This window comes from Myotis myotis, unplaced genomic scaffold, assembly GCF_014108235.1.
Source record: "Myotis myotis isolate mMyoMyo1 unplaced genomic scaffold, mMyoMyo1.p scaffold_m19_p_3, whole genome shotgun sequence".
NCBI lineage: Eukaryota > Metazoa > Chordata > Mammalia > Chiroptera > Vespertilionidae > Myotis > Myotis myotis.
The window spans coordinates 74,939,317-74,962,356 of record NW_023416335.1 but is presented as its reverse complement, the minus strand read 5'-3'; the positions used below and the strand labels follow the sequence as shown (position 1 = coordinate 74,962,356).

Here is a 23,040-nt window from a genome sequence, read left to right as displayed (position 1 = left end):
TAAATATTATGAGGCATCATAAATACTATATCCATTAGGAATAGGGCAAAATTATTGGATTTGACACACTTAAAGTTTACAGATTATAATGGAATATATCACTGAGGCAAATGCATTATCTTACAAAATTAAAACCCCTTAATTATCATACTATAAACACAACACTTAAACTAAAAGCAAGATGGTATGATATCCAATGATACACAGAATTTAAGTATTTATAAACTTTAGATTTGTTTTGCTCTAGTGTACAAATCTCAAATCACAATCATGTTCAGTCTTTTAAGAAGCTATTTCCTGTTATAGCAAACAAAAATGTAGAAGGTCATTTTGCTTCAAAGGCATTTTCTATTCAGATGATCAACATTTAATTCCAAATATCTCCACTTAAAAAAGGGCCCAATCAAATGAGAACTCTTTTTAAAAAAAAATCTAATTTACTAGATATTGGAAGATTATTACTAAGTAAGCATATATTTTACCTTCAAATTTTATAAACTCCATATGCTCAATAAGTTGGTTATATAATGCTGACATGTTTATAAAGAGGTGTTTAAATTATCTAAATTATGCAAAAGATTATAGCTTAACTATATGGACTTTGCCACTTAAGCAATACTAATTTTCTTGCAACTATTAATTATGTGTTTTGCCATACATGAACTGGTCTGCCTGAAATGCTTGTTTTCTGCACTATTATTCCACAGAATTGGTGATAATGTTGGTAATAAAAATTGCTATTACTTAAGTTCTACTTCTGTGAAAAGGCACTAAAAGGTTTGAAACTAAAGAACAGAGTACATGCAAAGAATTAAATAACTGGTTTGTATCTACTTAACATATTTAGAGGTAAGGGGGTTAGAAATTTACTGCTGACCTGCTGGCATTAAGTGTTAGACTAACTAAAGTAAGTAATAATCCTATATAATAAAAGTTATTGAAACGGCAGAAAGACCAGCATGACCAGAGACCAGAACAACCACGGCCCCTTAACCCCAGTAGTCCCACCCCCAAGCAGGAACCCCCATCCTGAGTGGGGGCATGGCCGGCCTGCAAACCACCTATGGCCTCTCGCCCTGGCTGGCCCTGTCCCCCAGAAGGGACCCCCCACCTCAAAACAGGGCCCCCTTCATGGCAGACCGGCCAGCCCCTCCACCCATGCACTGGGTCTGTATCCTATATGATAAAAGGGTAATATGCAAATTAACCCCAATAGCAGAATGACCAGAATGACCACTTGACCAGTCACTATGATGCTCACTGACCACCTCTTGGTTCCTTTCCCCAGCTGGCAGGCTCTGATCGTCCAATGGTGAATGGGGAACCAGGAGTGGATAGCAGGGGACACAGGTGGCCCCAAGCCAAGGCCCCCACTTCACTAGTCACCTCATACACAGGGCAACTTGCGGTGTGGGCAGGGCTGGTGAGCAGATGGGAACAGCTGACCTCTATTCGTCCTCCCAGTCGGCAGGCTCCAATCAGGGAGCCGGGGATGAGGGGGGGCGGGGGCAGGGCTGGCTGCAGGTGAATGGGGAAGATGGCCCTGATCACAGGCCAGGCCTAGGGACCTTACCCACACATGAATTTTGTGCACTGGGCCTCTAGTAATAATCCTATCTAATAATAGACAAATAGGATAAATGACCATACCTTTGCTACGCCTCCCATTGGCTAATCAGCACGATATGCAAACTAACCGCCAACAAAGAGGGTGGTTAATTTGCATACGTAGGTGCCCAGTGGCTATGGCTATTGGAGCCTGCAATCAGAGCTGAGAGGTCCCCTGCCCAGGCCTGACGCCTCGGTCAGAAGCGTTAGGCCTGGGAATGAGCGGAGCCGGGATGGTGGGGAACAGGGGGGGAGCCAGCGATGGTGGGGAGCTGGGGGTCCCCTGCCCAGGCCTAATGCAAATGATAAACCCTAATCCCTGTAGTCCAGGCATTAGGCCTGGGCAGGGGCAGAGCCAGCAATCACAGGGAGCTGGGGGTCCCCTGTCCAGGCCTAACGCCTTGGCCAGAGGCCTTAGGCCTAGGCCTGGGCGGAGCCAGCAATCGCGAGGAGCAGGGGCAGAGTCAGTGATCGTAGGGAGCAGGGGGTCCTCTGCCCAGGCCTAACGCTTTGGTCAGAGGCATTAGGCCTAGGCAGGGGTGGAGTGGGAGATCGCAGAGAGCTCAGGGTCCCCTGCCCAGGCCTAACTCCTTGGCCAGAGGCATTAGGCCTGGGCATGTACAGGGCCGGCAATCTCGGTGATCTGGGGGTCCCCTGCCCAGGCCTAATGCCTTGGCCACAGGTATTAGGCCTTGGCAGGAGCGGAGCAGGAGATCGCAGAGAGCTGGGGGTCCCCTGCCTAGGCCTCATGCCTAGGCCAGAGGCATTAGTTCTGGGCAGGGGCGGTTCCAGCAATCGGAGGGAGCTGGGAGTCCCCTGCCCAGGCTTAATGCCTTGGCCAGAGGTGTTAGGTCTGGGCAGGGGCAGTTCCAGCAATCGGGGGTAGCAGGGGCAGAGCCGGCAATGGTGGGAGCTGGGGGTCCCCTGCCCAGGCCTAAGGCCTTGGCCAGAGGAGTTAGGCATGTGCAGGGGTGGAGCCAGCAATTGCGGGGAACAGGGAGGGAGCTGGCGATGGCGGGGAGCAGGGGCTAAGCCCACAATTGAGGGAGCTGGAGGTGCCCTGCCCAGGGCTAATGACTTGGCCAGAGGCATTAGGCCTGGGCAGGGGCCAAGCCCACAATTGGTGTGAACTACAGAAGAAACACCTTTTCTGACTACTCATTGGCTTAGCTGCCTATATGCCACTGGTAATATTCTTAGTAACTTGGGTAATAAGAATCCAAATAGATAATCTAGGGTTTTTTACCACACTCCTGGAGAAAAAAAGGAAAGTCCTCTGCTGGAGGGCTAAGAAATGTCATATCCTGCCCTAGCCGGTTTGGCTCAGTGAATAGAGCCTTGGCCTGCCGACCACAGGGTCTGGGTTCAGTTCTGACCAAGGGCATGTACCTAGGTTGCAGGCTCCTCCCTGGCCTGAGCCCAGGTCAGGGCTCATGCAGGAGGCAACCAATCAAAGTGTTCCTCTCATTTTGATGTTTCTCTCTGCCTTTCCCTTTCTCTTCCACATTCTCTAAAAATCAATGGAAACATATTCTCAGGTGAGGATAAAAAAAGAAAGAAAGAAAGACATGTCATATCCTATGACAGACACATCTTGAAAATGCCTAAAGAAAGTTGTCATTTTTTCATGGTGAAGGGACTGGAGTCCATGTTGATGAAAACACCTTGGTGGCTGCGGTGACTGGCAGTGGCTGCAACAGCAGGATGATGGGGCTGGTGCCTTCCCCTGATCAGCCCGGTCACCTCCCACAAAGGGAGGCCAGGCTGTGGCTTAGGCCCTCTCCCCAAGGGGAGTAGGACATCCCCTGAGGGCTCCCAGTATGTGATAGGGGGAAAGCTGGGCTGAGGGACGCTCCTGCCCCCCCCCACCTCCAGTGCACAAATTTTTGTGCTCCTGTCCTCTAGTAATCTATAATAATAAAAGCGTAATATGCTAATTAGACTGGACAGCTGAACAACCTTCCAGGCATCATTCCAGATGTCTTTCCAGATGAAGCTGTGGCAGTGGGGGCCAAGGCAGAGGCAGTTAGAGGCCATCAGGCAGGCAGGCAGAGTGGTTAGGGGTAATCAGGCTGGCAGTTGAGTGGTTAGGGGTGATCAGGCAGGCAGGCAGGCCAGGAGATAGGAGCCAGTGGTCCCAGATTGTGAGAGGGTGCAGGCGGGCTGAGGGATCCCACCCGTGCACAAATTTTGTGCACCGGGCCTCTAGTAATCTACACTAATAAAAGAGAAACATGGTAATTGGCATATGACCGCTACCCTTTTCATTGGCTAATCAGCGAGATATGCAAATTAACTGTCAGCCAAGATGGCGGCCGGCAGCCAGGCAGCTTGAAACTAACATGAGGCTTGCTTGCCTCAGTGACGGAGGATTGTTGGAGGAAACCAACGTTCCCCGCCTGCAGCTGCAGGCCTCTGAGCAGGCAGTTTAAGAAACTCTGTAACAAATACCGCCGGACTTCAGCCAGCAAATTCGCAACATTGTAAGCAAAGGCCAGAAACCTACTTTCAGCAGCGGGAGGCCTAAGAGCTGGAGCCAAGCCTCAAGCTAAAACTGGCCCAGAATAAAAAAAAAAAAAAGGAAAAAAGCAGCCGTTGGGAGCTTCAGTCACCCCCAGCCTGGAAACATCCCTCAGCCCCTCACCCAGACTGGCCAGGCACCCCAGTGGGGACCCCCACCCTGAAGGGTGTGTGACCAGCTGCAAACAGCCATCATCCCCTCACCCAGGCTGGCCAGACACCCCAGTGGGGACCCCCACCCTGATCCAAGACACCCTTCAGGGCAAACCAGCCGGCCCCCACCCGGTGCACCAGGCCTCTACCCTATATAGTAAAAGGGTAATATGCTCCCAGCACCGGGATCAGCGGAGCCACGAGGCCTTCCAGCACCAGGATCAGCGTGACAGGGGGCAGTGCCCAAACCCCCTGATCGCCCTGCGGCTCTGTGTGTGACAGGGTGCGGCACCCCAACCCCCCCCACGGGTCCTGCTCTTTGTGTGATGGGGTAGAGCCATAACTTCCCCATTGGCCCTGCCCTGAGTGTGAGAGTGGTGGTGCCCCAACCCCCTGATCGGCCCTGCTCTGTGGGTTGATAGAGGGCAGCGCCCCAACCCGCTGATGGGCCCTGCTTTGTGTGTGACAGGGGGGAGCTCCCCAACCCCCTGATGGGCCCTGCTCTGTGTGTGACAGGGGGCAGCGCCCCAACCCCCTGATTGGCTCTGCTCTGTGCGTGACAGGGGGCAGCCCCCCAACCCCCTGATTGGTCCTGCTCTGTGCATGACAGGGGGTGGCGCCGCAACCTTCCCATCAACCCTGCCTTGAGTGTGACAGGGGTCAGTGCCCCAACCCCAACTCCCCAAACGGCCCTACCCTGAGCGTGACTGAGGGTGGCATCGCAACCTCCCAATCCGCCCTGCTCTGTGCATGACAGGGGGCGGTGCCCCAACTCCCCAATTGGCCCTGCTCTGAGCCCGACCAGGGGCTGCACCTAAGGGTTGGGCCTGTCCTCTGCCACCCGGGAGCAGGCCTAAGCCAGCAGGTCGTTATCTCCCGAGGGGTCCCAGGCTGCGAGAGGGCACAGGCCGGGCTGAGGGACCCCCCTCCCCCCGGAGTGCACAAATTTTTGTGCACCGGGCCTCTAATAATAATAATAATAATAATAATAATAATAGCAACAAGAATAGCTACTATTTACTGTCATGCAGCGAAATAGGAATTATGTTCATTGCTCAATTAAACATAATAATAGCCTTATGAAATAACATGAGTGTGTTTATAAAGAAAAGGAAGTTATGTGACAGTTCAGATTTACAAGCCATCTTAAGAAATTCCATAATGAATAAAAGTTGTAGTCAAGTTACCAATCAGCTGAAATTGGATTGAAAGTCAGATAAAGTGTGGAAATCTGTGATCATAACTTATTGGCAAAGCATTCAGGGGTAGATTTAGAAGAATAATTCATTTTATCTACCTGGAATTATAATGCCATGATACTAAAATTATTGTAAATATTATAAATCAAATAGTTACGAAAATACAGAATACAATAGAACTAAAAATGTTAAATTTCTATTAATTCCAACATTTAATTATTAAATGAGGTATATTTTACTTATTTAATATAAATAAGATAATTGAAAACCATAAACTGCTTTAAAAAGGTACATGTAAATTGTAAATGTACTAGTTATATGTTAAAAAAGTAGTGGTAGCTAGTTTTGTTTTGTGTTTTAGGGTGGCAGGGATTAATTTAGTAGTGGCAGATAATTTACTTAGAGTTTGAGTTACCTGGCATCATCTGTTTGTCAGCAGTGTATTATAAGTGTATTAACATTCATGCATGCATGTCCTTACATAGGTGTTTAAAGACTACTTAATTCAAAATATATTTTAAATAGATTTTTCAATGCTTACTGTTGTCATAATGTTTCCCTATATCCTCCTCATATTCAGAAGTTAGAAACCTTATTTTAATTTCATGCAAAGAACATGAGATGCTGAATTTCCACGGAAAAATAGCAATACTTCATTTAATAACAATGGACTTCATTTCCTTGCAAAAAATGGATGCATGTATAAGTTCATAAAAATTAAAAACAACTCCATGGATATCTCTATATAGGCAAAGCTATGTAGTGTGTATTCAGGGAAGTCTGTGCACAAACAGACTTCTTAATAGTCCTGGTTGACCTTTTATAAATGCTGTATTTTTAAAGTTATTTTTGCTTTGAGTTACTATTTCAAAGATAATCACTAATTATTTCATTACAGTATAGTTTGAGCAATGCTAAATATACTTGAACCAAAACATTGTTATATTTTGTCTGACCATGAGGTCAATAAAGAATTGGCTATTACAGCTAGTCTCAGAGATAGATAAAAATTGTATTTGATTTCCTCCTTTGGCAAAGGAACATTCAATCAGCAGAAGTACTAGTGGTAGCTTTCCATCTACAAAAAAGGAAGGAATAAGAACTTTCCATAATAACATTATTTTCAAATTCTCCAAATTATTACAGAAGTGTAAAACACCAATAATGTATTATTTCAATAAACTAAGTCACTGTAAATTCATTTCTAGAAAGGTTTTCATTAGAAATCAATTATGATATTTGTTGTAAAACAAAACTAATCTCCCAATTAGTTATCCCACTTTTAAAAGTGCTTATTTTGACTCTGGTATAATACGTGTATTTCTAAATTTCATGGGTCACTATATTTTATTCATGTACTATCAAGCAAATATTAGTAGAAAGACTCTCTACAGTTTATTAAATGTAGAAAGATGGCAAAGATATTGTTGCTTCCTTCAGTAGGTTTACATTTTAGAAGGAAAATGCAGATATGAAATAAAGCTCAAGTTAACATGATAAACCCTAACAAAAAGTACATAGATTTTGCTTAAGTGGCACCGAACTATTAAATCTTGATTGTGGATTATTTGCATCTTTGGCCAAGCCCATGTAGGTGGCACAAGAAAATATAAAGTAAATTAAAATGAAGAGACATTTTTTAGTTGCATAGTCAGCCCCTCTTTACAAGTAATTGAACTCTCAGATAGGACTCAGAAGGCTATTACATGCAAATAAATCAATAGTTCAAAGGAGAAAAATATAGCATGTATGAGTATAATTCTCAATTAAAATCATATTTTACTCAGCTTATTTTTATTGGAATCCATAACTTCCTTTGCTCCCTCTAACACCAATACAATGTTGATATGAAACTGTGCCAACCATAGTTCTCTAAACAATTATTTATTGAAAAAACTACCATCAGTACAATAGAATACAATACTCTGAGAAAACATTTTCCAAAAATGTTTCTTCATGGGATTATATATTAGGATTAACTATATGTTCCAATATATTTTGACACATTAGCATGAATACTTGAGAAAAAAAAGTGTTAATTTCATCATCTATATATATAAAAGCCTAAGCGACCCTAATGACCAAATGACCAGAAAGACCGGAACAACTGGTCAACCAGTTGCTATGACATGCACTGACCATCAGAGGGTAGACACTCAATGCACAAGCTGCCCCCTGGTGGTCAGTACACTCCCACAGCCAGCTTTCCATGGCTGGCCAACCTCCCGTGGTCCCTCCCCGCTGTTGGCCACAGTCCCTCCCCCTGGTCAGCCAAGCTCCCACAGTCCTGGCCAGCCAACCTCCCATGGTCCCTCACCCCGGGCGGACCCTATCACCGGCCAGGCCTAGGGACCTTACCTGTGCATGAATTTGTGCACCAGTCCTCCAGTATTATATAAAGGAGAATGAAGTACTGAGAGAAACATCTTTTTTTTTTTTTTTAATGTTCAACAGAGGCAAAGTACAAATAGTAAAATTATCTATTTGGTATGCTCACTTATGAAACTATCTTTTCTAAAAGGATAGACAAATTTACAACCATCTATAGTACCAAGTATTGATTTTATATAGGACTTTTAAAGAAAAGACTAGCAGGCACCTGCTATGGGGAAATACAAATTGGTTATTAATAATCATAAACATTAGGAGTCATGATTACTCTTAGGTTTATAAGGAATCTATAAGAATAATGAAAATCTGATTGTCCTCCTATATAACAATATTATGTTAATGGCCATGGATTACTAATTCCTTTTTTCCACAAGAAATAATAAACATCCATTTTTCCCTTAGCACATTAGAAATGCATTTCAGTTTGGAATATAATGTGAAATTTTAAGTGAATTTTTAAACTGAAATTAGTAAATAATCATGGTGTGCCTGAAATTAGTAAATAATCATAGTTCTTAAAAATTATGATTAGATGACTAGCTTGCATGTTATTCCTGTTGAAAAATAAATCTCCCTCTATAGGTATAACTTTAATAACAGAAAAGGGTTTAATGAATATGTGAAATATTACCTAAAGTCTAAAGTTATCAGCTTGGAGTATTATTTAGCTTGAACTTGATGAGTACAATTATAATGTAATCTTTAAAATAGCTTTACATTATTATTTCAGTATATTCAACTTTTAAGTGCAGATTACAAATCAAAAATTGCCAATATACTCAACTTCTCAGAAGTTCAAGCAGAATAATGTGTTTTTATTCAGAATAAATCAAACTTCTGACAATAGACATACTGCCTAAGTTTTTGTTTTGTTTTGTTTTTATTGTTTAAAGTATTACAAATAGTGGAACATATGTCTCCTTTTTCCCATATTGACCTCCTCCTGACCTTCCCCACCCACCTGGCACATGCCTTCACCCCCCTAGTGTCTGTGTCCATTGGTTATGCTTATATGCATGCACACAAGTCCTTTGCTTGATCTCTAACCTCCCCCGCCCCCCACAACCCTCCCCTTTTTTCTGCTGAAGTTTGACAGTCTGTTTGATGCTTCTTTGTCTCTGTATCTATTTTTGTTCATCAGTTTAAGTTTTGAAAAACACAAGGTCTTGGCATTTACATGTCGGCCTATAAATGCCAACAACACAATGTTGTCATTATTGGGGTTTTAATACAATGACTTATTTGGGGTTTCTTTTACTAAAATTTAATAACAATAATTTACAATGTTGGTTCTCAATATTTACCTACTATCAAAGTATAACCGTAAACTGAAATGTGGGGATTTGATTTTTTAAAATTATATTTTTCTGACTTTATCAGCTCCAATGCAATAATAGAAACACAAATTAATCCAATAGAATTTAATACATAAACGGAATCATAAAAAATTACAGAAACAATACTCTTTTCTTCAATTAGCTGAAAATAATACCGATGACAGTTAATGGCCTAACTCCTATGGTTTCTTTATATTGTCAGTGTCCTGATTGCATTCAGTATTTTCATCCTGTTTTCTATTGACAAATTCCCTAAAGTGAAAGGAAGTCACTTAAAAACACATTTCTTCATCAATTTAGCTTAGCATGCACTTTTCCAGTTTGCTTAACGACCACTCTCAGCTAATAGCCTGAATAATTCAGTTCACTGGCATGTGCTTTGTGTATCTATCCTATATAATAAAAGGCTAATATGCAAATTGTCCCTAAGGGCAGGAGTTCCACTGACCGGGAGTTAGACGTCAGCTGACAACCAGTGGGTAGTGCGGAACATAGCAGGTATCAATGATGCAGTGCTGGAAGCGGGTGACAATGGAGGTGCTGCTGGCCCCAATGGTCCCAGATGAAAGCGGGACCATGGTGGGATGGTGGAGCAGGTAAGCAATCTCCACCATCCCACCACAGTGGGATGGTGCCAGGCCAAGGCCAGTGCAAAGGGAGGCCTCAGCCAGTGGCAGTGGCAGTCAGCCAGGGGAAGGGAGGCCCAAGCCAGAGGTGGCAGCAGGGAGCCGGGGAAAGCGAGTTCCCAGCTGCCAGGCGCCAGCCACTAGGGACCCTACCTGTGCACAGATTTCATGCACTGGGCCTCTAGTCTACACTAATAAAAGAGAAAAATGGTAATTGGCATACGGCGTTAGCCTTTTCATTGGCTAATCAGGGCTATATGCAAATTAACTGCCAACTAAGATTGGCAGTTAACTGCCAACAAGATGGCAGTTAATTTGCATATGTAGGCACAATGCAGGGAGGCGAAAGGGAAAGCAGGAAGAAGCCCCCTGCCACTGACAGTGATCGGAAACCCAGGGGGGAGCTAAGAGCTGGGGGGCAGGGCAAAGGCGGCCCTAGGGCCGCCTTTGCCCTGCCCCCCAGCCATGATCGGAGAATCAGGTGCCTTTTCCGCCTTGGCCAGTGATAGCAGGAAGTAGGGGTGGAGCCAGCGATGGGAGCTGGGCACGGTCTAAGCTGGCAGTCCCGGGAGCTAGGGGTCCCTTGCCTGGGCCTAAAGCGAAGCCCACGATCGCGGGGCCGCTGCAGCTGCGGGTCCCCGCTGCCCGGGCCGGACGCCTAGGCCAGAGGTGTTAGGCCTGGGCAGGGGCGGAGCCTGCAACCGCGGGGAGCTGGGGGTCCCCTGCCCAGGCCTGACACCTCTGCCGGAGGCCTCAGGCCTGGTCAAGGGGCCGATCCGGTGATTGGTGATCGGAGGGTGATGAGGGTCAACTCCTCTGGCTGAGGCATCAGGCCTGGGCGGGGGGCGGAGCCGGGGATTGGGGGGATATGATGGTCCCCTTGCCCAGGCCTGAAGCCTGGGTCAGAGGCGTCAGGCTTGGGCGGGGGGTGGAGCAAGCGATCAGAAGGAGATGGGGGTCCCCTGCCCAGGTATGATTCCTGGGCCAGAGGCCTCAGGCCTGGGCAGGGGCCAGAGCCAGTGATCGGGGGGAGATGGGGGTCCCCTGTCCAAGCCTGACACCTCTGGCGGAGGCGTCAGGCCTGGGCAAGGGGCCGATCCTGCGATTGGAGGGTGATGGGGGTCAACGCCTGAGGGCTCCCAGTATGTGAGAGGGGGCAGGCTGGGCTGAGGGACACTCCCTCCTGCCACCCAGTGCACGAATTTCGTGCACCGGGCCCCTAGTATATATATAAAAGGCTAAGTGACTGTCCAACCACTGACCAGTCAGTAGCTATGACAAGCACTGACCACCAGGGGGCAGAAACTCAATGCAGCAGCTGCCGAGCTGCAGTCATCTTGCAGTGGCTGTTCTTGGGTGGTGCACCCCGAAACCAGAGAGGAGAGAGCCTGATTCCTTGCAATTCCTCCACACTCCAGAACCCCTTGGGGGATGTCAAAGAGCTGGTTTCAGCCCAATCCCTGCAGGCCAGGTGAGGGACCCCACCGGCCAGAGGGACCCTGCTCACTTCTCAGACACTCTTTGAGGTGCAGCACAAGCACATGGCCATAGAGGGACCATAGGAGGTTGGCTCCAGGGCATGTCTAGCCCCTCTCACCCAGTCCCTCCCTGCTGGCCAGCAGCCCGGACCACTTGCATTAGTCCCTGCAACAGAGGGATTAACTAATTACCTTTCAATATGCACGAATCTGTGCACTGGGGCACTAGTATATTAAAAAAGGATACAAATGAAAAAAAGATATAATTTTATTTATTAGCAAAACAAATGTAATGAACATTAAATCAAGCAATTATGAAAAAATAAACTTTTTAGCAAAGAATTTATAAATAGCAAAAAAGAAAAATCTGGGCATGTATCACAGAAAAAGAACAAATTTATATAATACATTTTCTGTATATTGCTATATTTACAAATGAGTAATTTATAAATTTCATTGTTGTGTGTAAATTTTCTTTCCTCATCTTTTGCTATCTCCACTTCCCCACTCCCATTAACATTAGAGATATTTCCATTAGTCTCAAATGATCTTTTAAAAAGTCCAATTCTAAGCCTAAAGTCTCTCTCTTTAAAACACACACACACACACACACACACACACACACACACAAAACAGATTCTGAAGAAGCTGTTGAATAGATTTATTTATTTTTTTCTTTAGAACTATTTCCTGAGTTTTATTAATTTTGGCTCTTCTCTTCTAAGAATACCTTGGTCATCCCCTGAAAAGATCTGGCTGATGCTTCAATAAACTGCATAAAAGTTCACTGTTACTTTGATCTGTAGGCAAAGAATCATGACATCCTGGGACACATGGGTGATAGCATTCCTTATGTAATTCTGATGAGATACATCAAAATGGAATTCAGTTTTGGTTGCCTCAGTAGCAGAGAAATGTAGACATATTGGAAGAAATTCAGAGAAAAAGCTCAAAATGACTAAGGGAATCAAGTGGCATTATAAGTAGAGATTAAAAGCTGGTGGTGGTGGGGGGACAAGGATGAAGATCTTGTCTCAACAATAATTAAAAAGTTACATGAAAATATCCAGAAACTTGATTTAAATATAATTGAAAGAAAATAATTGGCTAATTGGTACTAGGAGAAATAGTATAAATAAATATCTAAAATTTTAACAAGTTATTTTAGATTTTAATAGCCAGTTCTGAAAGGGTAAGTTAGTCAGCCTTACAAATATGTTCAAAAGAACAACACACATTTTATTAACAACTATAGGCCTAGTGCATAAACTTATGCATGGGCGGGTCCAGCTGGCCCATCCTGATTGGGGCCAATAGGGCTTGGCTGGCCTGATGGAGGGGACGCAGGAGGTTGGCCAGCCAGCCCTGCCCCCAATTGGGATGGGGGGGGGGTGATTGGGGGCAGGGACGGGCTGGGGGAGGGGCCACGGGCAGTTGTCACATTGTCCCACCACCTGGTCAAACTCACAGTGGAACTCTTTGTCAACAGGACAATGTTCATATTAGGCTTTTATTATATACTAGTGGCCTGGTGCACAAAATTTGTGCAGGGTGGTGGGAGGTGTTCCTCAGCCTGGTCTGTACCCTCTCCAATCTGAGACCCCTTGGGGGATGTCTGACTGCCAGATTAGGCCTGATCCCGCAGGATATCCAGCAGTCGGACATCTCTCGCAATCTGGGACCACTGGCTCCTAACTCTCACCTGCCTGCCTGATCACCCCTAACCATTCTGCCTGCTGGCCTGATCGTTCCCAACTGTCCCTCCTTTCCAGCCTGATCACCCCTAACTGCCCCTCGAGCCAGCCTGCTCGCTCCCAACTGCCCCCTCAGCCGGCCTGATCACCCCCAACTGCACCCCGCCCCTGGCCTGCTTGCCCCCAACTGCCCCTCCTGCTGGCCTGATCACCCCTAACTGCCTCTGCCTCAGCACCACCACCATGGCTTTGTTTGGAAGGACATCCGGAAGGTCTCCCGGTCTAATTAGTATATTACCCTTTTATTAGTATAGACTAGGGGCCCAGTGAATGAATTTGTGCACCTTGAAAGGAACTATGGGTCATGAGGCTGTGTTGGGCACACCTCAGGCCTTCACCACCCCACTCTCTGAGTCCATAGGTTATGCATATATGCATACAAGATCTTTTGTTGATTACCTCCCACCAACCCACTCTCCCCTGCCTTCCCTCCAAGATTCTATGCTTCCATGTCTCTATATTCAAATTATTAATGTATTTATTTTGTTAGTATTCAGTACATCCCTCTCATAATTAAGTAAATTTTCTTTTAAATTTGAAATCATTTGAATATATATATATATATATATATATATATATATATAGCCCCTTACTTGCCCTTGAGATTTCCATAAAACCTCTTTAAAAAGCAGCATCTGGTTTCAGCATAGCCTGTACCTCTTGCTAAACAAACCTAGGCCTGAAAATAGTGACAGCTGGTCTTATTTAGCAGCTTGGCCTCTCCTGGGCACCTCCAAGCCCTACCTAAGTTGCAGCCATCTGCAGATCACTCAGTAGCTTGAGCCAGGTAGCTTCAGTCAGGGCACTGGCTGTGGGTAATCTTGCACCTTCCAGGAAGCCCCAGAGCCAGTGTACCCAGTAGATAGAAACAGACTACATGGAATTACTACCCTACCACCTTCACAAATAACACACTTAAGGGGCAGATTAGACAGGCACCCAAGCTCCACTGAAGCAATACTGATCCACAGGGTCAACTGCTGCATAGTAGCTCTTCTTCTGCAGTAGCAGCCAGTCTTCAAAGCTGATTGGCCTGGGCGTCAATCCCTCCCACTGATGTACCAAAAGCAATCAAGGCTCCAATACCACAGGACAGTACATACAGCACACACAGGGGGAAAATCTAGAGCACCCAGCTCAGATGACTAGGGAGGCTTTGCCACTGTGCCCTACAGGACACCTACTAGATAATGCCACTCTACCAAGTCTTGGAGACATTGCAGCTCTACTTAATACATAGAAAAAAACACAGGGAAGCAATCAAATGAGGATAAAAAGAAACAGTTAGCAAATGAAAGAACAGAAGAAATATCCAGAAAAAGAAATAAATGAACTCAATGCAAGCAAACTACCAGATACAGAGTTCAAAACAATGGTTATCAGGATGGTCAAGAACCGTAGAGAGAATTTCAACAGCATAAAAAAGGACATGGAGCCCTGCCTAGTGTGACTCTGTTGGTTGGAATGTTGTCCCATAAACCAAAGGGTGACAGGTTTGATTCCAGGGCACATATACAGGTTGTGGATTAGATCACTGGTTGGAGCATGACAGAAGGTAGTCAATCAATGGTTCTCCCTCACACCAATGTTTCTCATTCTCTCACTCTCCCTAAAATCAATACATTTATTTCAAAAAACAAAATTTAAAAGACCATCGACACCATAAAAAAGAACCGATCAGAAATAGAGGATACACTAACTGAAACAACTAATAAATTATAGGGAATTAACAGTAGAGCAGATGAGGCAGATATCCAATCAGCAATTTGGAATATAAGGAAGCAAAAAACACCCAATCAAAACATCATAAAGAAAAAAGAATACAAAAAAAAAGAGGGTAGTATAAGGATCTTCTGGGACAACTTCAAGCATACCAACATTCACATTATGGGGGTGCCAAAAAGAGAAGACAGAGAGCAAGAAATTGAAAACCTATTTAAAAAACTAATGATGGAAAACTTCCCTAACTTGGTACAGTGGGGCCTTGACTTACGAGTGTCCCGACTAAGTAGTTTTTTCGAGATACAAGCGGTCTCTCAGCTGATTTTTTTCTTTGAGGTGCGAGCTAAAATTCGGGTTATGAGCCACCTTCAGATACCCCATCGCTAGTTGGCACAGCGAACATCACAGTGAATGCCACTACATCAGCCCAGCATCATGTGTCTCACTCATTCACTGTTGATTTGTCATATGAGTATTTTGAGTTATGAGCTCCGTCACGGAACAAATTAAACTCATAAGTCAAGGCCCCACTCTATAGGAAATAAACATAGAAGTTCAGGAAGTGCAGAGTAACAAACCAGATGAACCCAAAATGGCCCACACCAAGACACATCAAAATTAAAATGCAATTAAGATGTATTACAAAGCCACTGTTCTCAAAACTGCCTGGTACTGGCACAAGAACAGACATATAGACCAATGGAATAGAATAGAGAACCCAGAAATTGACCCAAACCATTATGCTCAATTAATATTTGACAAAGGAGGCAAAAACATACAATGGAGTCAAGACAGTCTCTTCAATAAATGGTGCTGGAAAACTTGGTCAGACACATGCAGAAAAATGAAACTAGACCACCAGCTTACACCACACACAAAAATAAACTCAAAATGGATAAAGGACTTAAACGTAAGACAGAAAACCATAGAAATATTAGAGGAATCCACAGGCAGCAAGATCTCAGATATATGCCAAAGCAATATCTTCACCAACACAGCTCCCAGGGCAATGGAAACTAAAGAGAAAATAAACAAATGGGACTACATCAAAATAAAAAGCTTCTGCACAGCAAAAGAAACCACCAACAAAACAACAAGAAAACCCACTGCATGGGAGAACATATTTGCCAATGGTATCTCCGATAAGGGCTTAATATCCAACATTTACAGGGAACTCATGCAACTTAACAAAAGGAAAACTAACAATCCAACCAAAAAATGGGCAATGGATCTAAATAGATACTTTTCTAAAGAAGACATAAGGAAGGCCAAGAGACATATGAAAACATGCTCAAAGTCACTAATCATCTGAGAGATGCAAATCAAAATGACAATGAGGTACCATCTCACACCTGTCAGAATGGCTATCATCAACAAATCAACAAATGACAAATGCTGGCGAGGATGCGGAGAAAAAGGAACCCTCGTGCACTGCTGGTGGGAATGCAGACTGGTGCAGCCACCATGGAGAACAGTATGGAGTTTCCTCAAAAAACTAAAAATGGAACTTCCATTTGACCCAGTGATCCCACTTCTAGGAATATATCCCAAGAAATCAAAAACACCAATCAGAAAGGATATATGCACCCCTGTGTTCATAGCAGCACAATTTACAATAGCTAAGAGTTGGAAACAGCCTAAGTGCCCACAGCAGATGAGTGGATTAAAAAACTTTGGCACATCTATGCAATGGAATACTATGCTGCTGTTAAAAGGAAGGAACTCCTACCATTTGCAACAGCATGGATGGAGCTGGAGAGCATTACGCTAAGTGAAATAAGTCAGTCAGAGAAAGATAAATATCACATGATCTCACTCATTTGTGGAATATAATGAACAACATAAACTGATGAACAAAAACAGATCTAGAGACAGAGAAGCATCAATCAGATGCTCAAACCTCAGAGGGAAGGTAGAGGAGCTTGGGGGTAAGGGGAAGGGATCAACCAAAGGACTTGTATGCATGCATATAAGCATAAGTGATGGACACAGACAACAGGGGGTGAGGGTGAGGGCAAGACTGGGGGGATGAGGAGACAATGGGGGGATAAAGACACATTTGTAATACCTTAATCAATGAAAAATTAAAAAAAATAAAATGCAAAAGGTTAAAGACAAAGATAGAATCATAAAAGCAGCAAGAGAAAAGCAGTTAGTTACCTACATGAGGCTGTCAGCTGATTTTTCAACAGAAGCTTAGCAGGCCAGAAGGGTTTGGCAAAAAATACTCAAAGTGATGGAAAAAAAAGTACCTGCCCTAAAATTACTCTACTAGCAAAGCTAGTATTTAAAATCAAAGAACATATAAAGAGCTTCCCAGACAAGAAAAAGCTAAAGGAACTTATCACTGCCAAACCACTAGTACAAGAAATGTTGAAGGGTCCTCTTTAAGCAGCAGAAAAATAGATAAAAATATTAATAATAATAGCCATAAAACATGAAATCTTACCATTTGCAACAGCATGAATAGACCTATAAGATATTATGCTAAGTAAAATAAGTCAGAGAAAGACAAATACCATATGATTTTACTTATATGTAGAATCTAAAGAGCAATATAAATGAACAAACAAAACAGGAACAGACTCATAAATACAGAGAACAGACTGATTGTTGCCAGAGGGGAGGGGTATTAGGGGACTTGGTGAAAAAGGTAAAGAGATTGAGAAGTACACATTGGAAGTTAAAAAATAGACATGGGGATGTAAAATACAGCATAGGAAATATAGTCAATAATTTAATAACTATGTATGGTGTCAGTTGGGTAATGGGAATATCAAGGGGAATGCTTTTTAAATTATTATTGTCTAACCACTATACCATACAACTGAAACTAACACAATTTATTATTGAATGTAAACTATCTACACTAATAAGAGACAAAGATGCTAATTGACAGTACCTTCGCTACACCCACCAGCCAATCAGAAGAGTATGCAAATTAACCCAACAAAGATGATAGTTAATTTGCATACACAGGCACCCAGCGAAGACTGAAGACAGTGTAGAAGGAAGCCAAGCACTGCAGAAGGGAGCCAAGTGGTGGAGAAGGGAACGAATCAGAGGTAGCAGAGATGGGAGCAGAGCTGAGTCAGCGGACACGGGAGGGAGTGATGTGGCGGAGAAGGGAGGGAGCAAGGAGGTGGACATGGGAGGGTGGCGAAGCAGAGCATACGGGAGGGAGCTGAGGCGGCGGGGAAGGGAGAGCCGAGGCAGTGGGGAAAGGAGGGAGTGAGGCAGCGGAGACAGGAGGGAGCAAAGTGGCTGACACGGGAGGAAGCGAGGCAGTGAAAAGGAAGGGAGTGAGGCAGTGGAGAAGGGAGGGACCCGAGAGCGAAGTTGCAAATGGAGGGAGCCAGGCAGCTGAGAAGGAAGTGAAGCTCGCCTCGGTGGGCTTCACTCCCTTCTCTGCTTCACTCCGGTCTCAGGAAGCTCTATTGCAGGAATCTTCCTGCAACGGGCCTCTAGTAATTTAATATTTTTTCAAAATGTGAAAAATAAAAATATAAAAACACAAAGATGACCAGATTTAAAAAAATTGACATGGTTTCAAATTGCACATTCTAATAGTAACAAAAGTTTATTTTCCATACTAATTTTTGAGCTGGCAATGAAAACAAAATGAGTGTAAATGCAAAATGAGTGTAAGTCAAGATAACAGCTTAGTAAATAGTTAAAAAGCACAACTAAATGCTAGTTAGGTTCTTCATGAAGCCTTGGATTTATTCCACATATTTTTGTTGTTGTTAATCCTCACTCAAGGATATGTGTTCCATCATTATTATTATTTTTTTTTAGGGTGGAATATAGGGAGATAGAGAGATATATAGAGAGAAGAAACATTGATGTGAAAGAGACACATTGATTGGTTGCTTCCCGCTACCTGGGCTGAGGATCAAACCTGCAACCTAGAGATGTGCCCTTGATCGGAAAAGAACCCATGACCCTTCAGTGCATGGGCTGATGCTTTAACTAGTGAGCCACACCAGCCAAGGCTCCACATAATTTTTATACTTATATTTGCAATCAGAAAATGCCTCAAACTAAATGTGAAATATTTTAATATAATAATTTTGCTGTGCAATATTCAGCTTGTGAAAAACCAATGAATAAAAGGAAATTAAATTTGCAATCCTAGAGAAAACCAAGATGGCGGCATAGGTAAACACCAGAGTTTGCTGCCTCAAACAACCACTTCAAAAATACAACTAAAAGATGGAACTGACATCATCCAGAACCACAGGAAGGCTGGCTGAGTGGAAATTCTACAACTAGAAGGAAAGAGAAAAGCATACCGAGACTCAGAGGAGGCGCAATATGGAAGTAAAATACTAAGGTGCGGAGGTGCATGTGGAGTGGGCTGGTGGCTGAGGGCGCGGTTGTCATTTTCAATCAGGAGGGAGTCTCAGGATCTGAGCTCCAGTTCTGGGCGAGTCTCTAGGGACCCAGACTCATACGGGAGAGGCGGGACTGTCTGGCATCAGTTGGTATTCGAGGGCAGCTTTCTCTCCGAGGGGCTGGCAGTGATTACCGGGACACTGAGAAGCAGAGCCTCTGAGGGCAAGACTGAGAGCAGTCATAACTGCTAGCCCCGCCCTGTTGATCCCGTGGGACCCACCCGACCCAAGCCCTGCAGGGCGGCTTTTGCTGGATAGCCTCAGGCAAAGTCTAGATTAGCACCTCCCTAGAGATCCAGGAGCAAGGAAACCCAGAGGTCAGAGTGGGACCATCCAGTTTGCAGCCCCATGGAACCATAAAGGCCACACTCACGGGGAAGACTCAGTGAGCACCAAAGCCCCATTGAAGCAAGTCTTTCCCCAAAGGGGTGTCTCCAGCACAGAAGTTCTCCCACTCAGACACAGCTGATTCTCATAGCCAATTGGCCTGGAGGTCAATTCCTCCCAGTGATAGCTACAACAATCAAGGCTTAACTACAATAAGACTGTGCACAAAGACCACAAAGAGGTGCACCAAGAGTACCCTCCTCAGGTAATTGGGGAGGCTGAACCACTGGGTCCTAGAGGACACTCAGCACAGAAAACCACTTTATCAACACAGAAAAGCATAAAAAATGTGGAGACAAAGAAAAAGGACACAAATGACAGAAATGGAGGAAAGCAAACTACTGGATATAGAGTTCAAAATCACACTTTTAAGGTGTTTCAAGAATTTTCTAGAAGCTGCCGATAAACTTAATGAGATCTACAAGAAATCTAATGAGACCCTCAATGTTGTGATAAAGGACCAACTAGAAATTAAGCATACACTGACTGAAAGAAAGAATATTATACAGACTCCCAACAGCAGACTAGAGGATTGCAAGAATCAAGCCAATGATTTGAAATATGAAAAAGCAAAAAACACCCAACCAGAAAAGCAAAATGAAAAAAGAATCCAAAAATATGAAGATAGTGTAAGGAGCCTCTGGGACAGCTTCAAGCGTACCAACATCTGAATTATAGGGGTGCCAGAAGAAGAGAGAGAGCAAAATATTGAAAACCTATTTGAAGAAATAATGACAGAAAACTTCCCCTACCTGGTGAAAGAAAATAGACTTACAAGTCCAGGAGGCACAGAGAACCCCAAACAAAAGGAATCCAAAGAGGACCACACCAAGACACATCATAATTAAAATGCCAAGAGCAAAAGACAAAGAGAGAATCTTAAAAGCAGCAAGAGAAAGAAACCAGTTACCTACAAGGGAGTACCCACATGAATGTCAGCTGATTTCTCAACAGAAACTTTGCAGGCCAAAAGGGAGTGGCAAGAAATATTCAAAGTGATGAATGCCAAGAACCTACAACCAAGATTACTTTATCCAGCAAAGCTATCATTCAGAATTGAAGGTCAGATAAAGAGCTTCACAGATAAGAAAAAGCTAAAGGAGTTCATCACCACTAAACCAGTATTATATGAAGTGCTGAAAGGTATCCTTTCAGAAGAGGAAGAAGAAGAAAAAGGTAAAGATACAAATTATGAACAACAAATACACATCTATCAACAAGATAATCTGAAAATCAAGTGAATAATCTGATGAACAGAATGAACCGGTGATTATAATAGAATCAGGGGCATAGAAAGGGAATGGACTGGCTGTTCTTGGGGGAGAAAGGGACGAGGGGGATGTGGGAAGTGACTGGACAAAAATCATGCACCTATGGATGAAGACAGTGGGTGGGGAGTGAGGGAGGAGGGTGGGGTGGGAACTGGGTGGAGGGGAGTTATGGGGGGAAAAAAGAGGAACAAATGTAATAATCTGAACAATAAAGATTTAATTTATAAAAGAAAGAAAGAAAGAAAGAAAGAAAGAAAGAAAGAAAGAAAGAAAGAAAGAAAGAAAGAAAGAAAGAAAGAAATGTTGCAATCCTAAAACCAAATCTGAACTTCAATTAATCCTGGAAAACTACAGATCAGATTTAATTGTCAGTGATTTTGAAAGTTTAACATGTTAAATTTCAAATGTGTTATTCTTTGTTTCCATTCAACTTATTACTTTAATTACTTTTAACTTTAAAAACTCAGCTGCCCCTGTGTCATGCTGCTCTGCACGGCCCTGGTGGAGATAGTCATAGACCCCTGGCTGATGACCAATTATGTGACCTTTGTGGTTGGGAGCTTCTGCTTCTGGTCCTGATGGTCTGCTCGCTGGCTGCCATCTTTCCCCGGGTCTTTCCTAAGAAGCTTTTGGTCTTCTCAACGTGTATTGACTGAACACGCTGGTCCGGGAACACCTGGGCCATGTTAGACATCTTCATTCTGGTTATGGCAAATGTGCACATGCTGAGGTGCTTGCAGTATTACATGGGACCCAACAATGGCACCTCAGGGATGGTGACAGAGTGTGGCTACACGGAGAAACCCAAGTATTACAACTATGTCACCATGCTGTCCCTCATCGCCACCATCATGCTGGTGCAGGTCAGCCACATGGTAAAGCTCACCCTCATGCTGCTTGTCATGGGCGCTGTGGCTGTCATCAACCTCTGTGCCTGGCATCCCATCTTTGATGAATATGACCGAAGACGTTTCCAGGAACACGGCTTTCCTCTGGTCGCCTTAGAGAAGATGCAGATACTCTCCACCTGAGGGCTCAATGGCACTGGCAGGCTGCCCCTCGTGCCTTCTAAGTACATGATGACAGTGATGATCTTTGTCATGATGCTGAGCTTCTACTACTTCTCCCACCATGTGTAAAAACTCGAACGGACACTGTTCTTGTGGAAGATTGAGGTCCATGATCAGAAGGAACATGTTTACGAGATGCAACTCTGGAATGGGTCCCTGGTCACCAACCTGTTGCCTGAACATGTGGCACGCCATTTCCCGGGGTCCAAGAAGACAGATGAGGAGCTGTATAGCCAGTCTTATGATGAGATTGGAGTCATCTTTGCCTCCCTGCCCAACTTTGCTGACTTCTACACAGAGGAGAGCATCAATAATGGTGGCATTGAGTGTTGGCGCTTCCTCAATGAGATCATCTCAGATTTTGACTCTCTTCTAGAAAATCCCAAATTCCGGGTCATCACCAAGATCAAAACCATTGGCAGTACCTATATGGCAGCTTCAGGAGTCACCCCAGATGTCAACACCAATGGTTTTACCAGCTCCAGCAAAGAGGAAAAGTCAGACAAGGAGTGCTGGCAGCACCTGGCTGATCTGGCTGACTTTGCACTAGCCATGAAGGATACGCTTACAAACATCACCGATCAGTCCTTCAACAACTTCATGCTGCGTATAAGGCACGAACAAAGGTGGGGTCCTGGCTGGGGTCATTGGAGCCCAGAAACCACACTACATTTGGGGCAATATAGTCAGCGTCGCCAGCAGAATGAAGTCCACAGGGGTCATGGGTAACATTCAGGTGGTAGAAGAAACACAAGCCATCCTTCGAGAATACGGCTTTCCCTTTGCGAGGCAGGGTCCATCTTTGTGAAAGGGAAGAGGGAGCTGCTAACCTTTTTCTTGAAGGAGCGTGATAAGCCAGCTGCCTTCCAGAATGGCTCTTCTGTGACCCTACCCCGCCAGGTAGTAGGCAACTCCTGATGGCCTCTAGCCCCAGGGAAGATGCATTTTTTGGAATCAAAGACCTTTGGAAAGGTCCAATGACTAAGTCCCAACAGTCCCAAGTTGCTGAAGAGCACACTCACATAGACTTTAGATTTAAAAATCTCCTCAAGCCTTCATTTTGTGCACTTTGAGGGTGGCCAGACTATTTATTCCTCAGTGTGCCTGTAGCTTCCCCAGAGTGAGGG

The 23,040-nt window shown here is 44.2% G+C and overlaps 1 pseudogene; it reads left to right on the top strand.

Moving 5' to 3' along the window:
• Positions 1-22,831, top strand: part of LOC118650451 — a 32,814-nt pseudogene extending 9,983 nt beyond the window's left edge.
• The last annotated feature ends 209 nt before the right edge of the window (positions 22,832-23,040 follow it).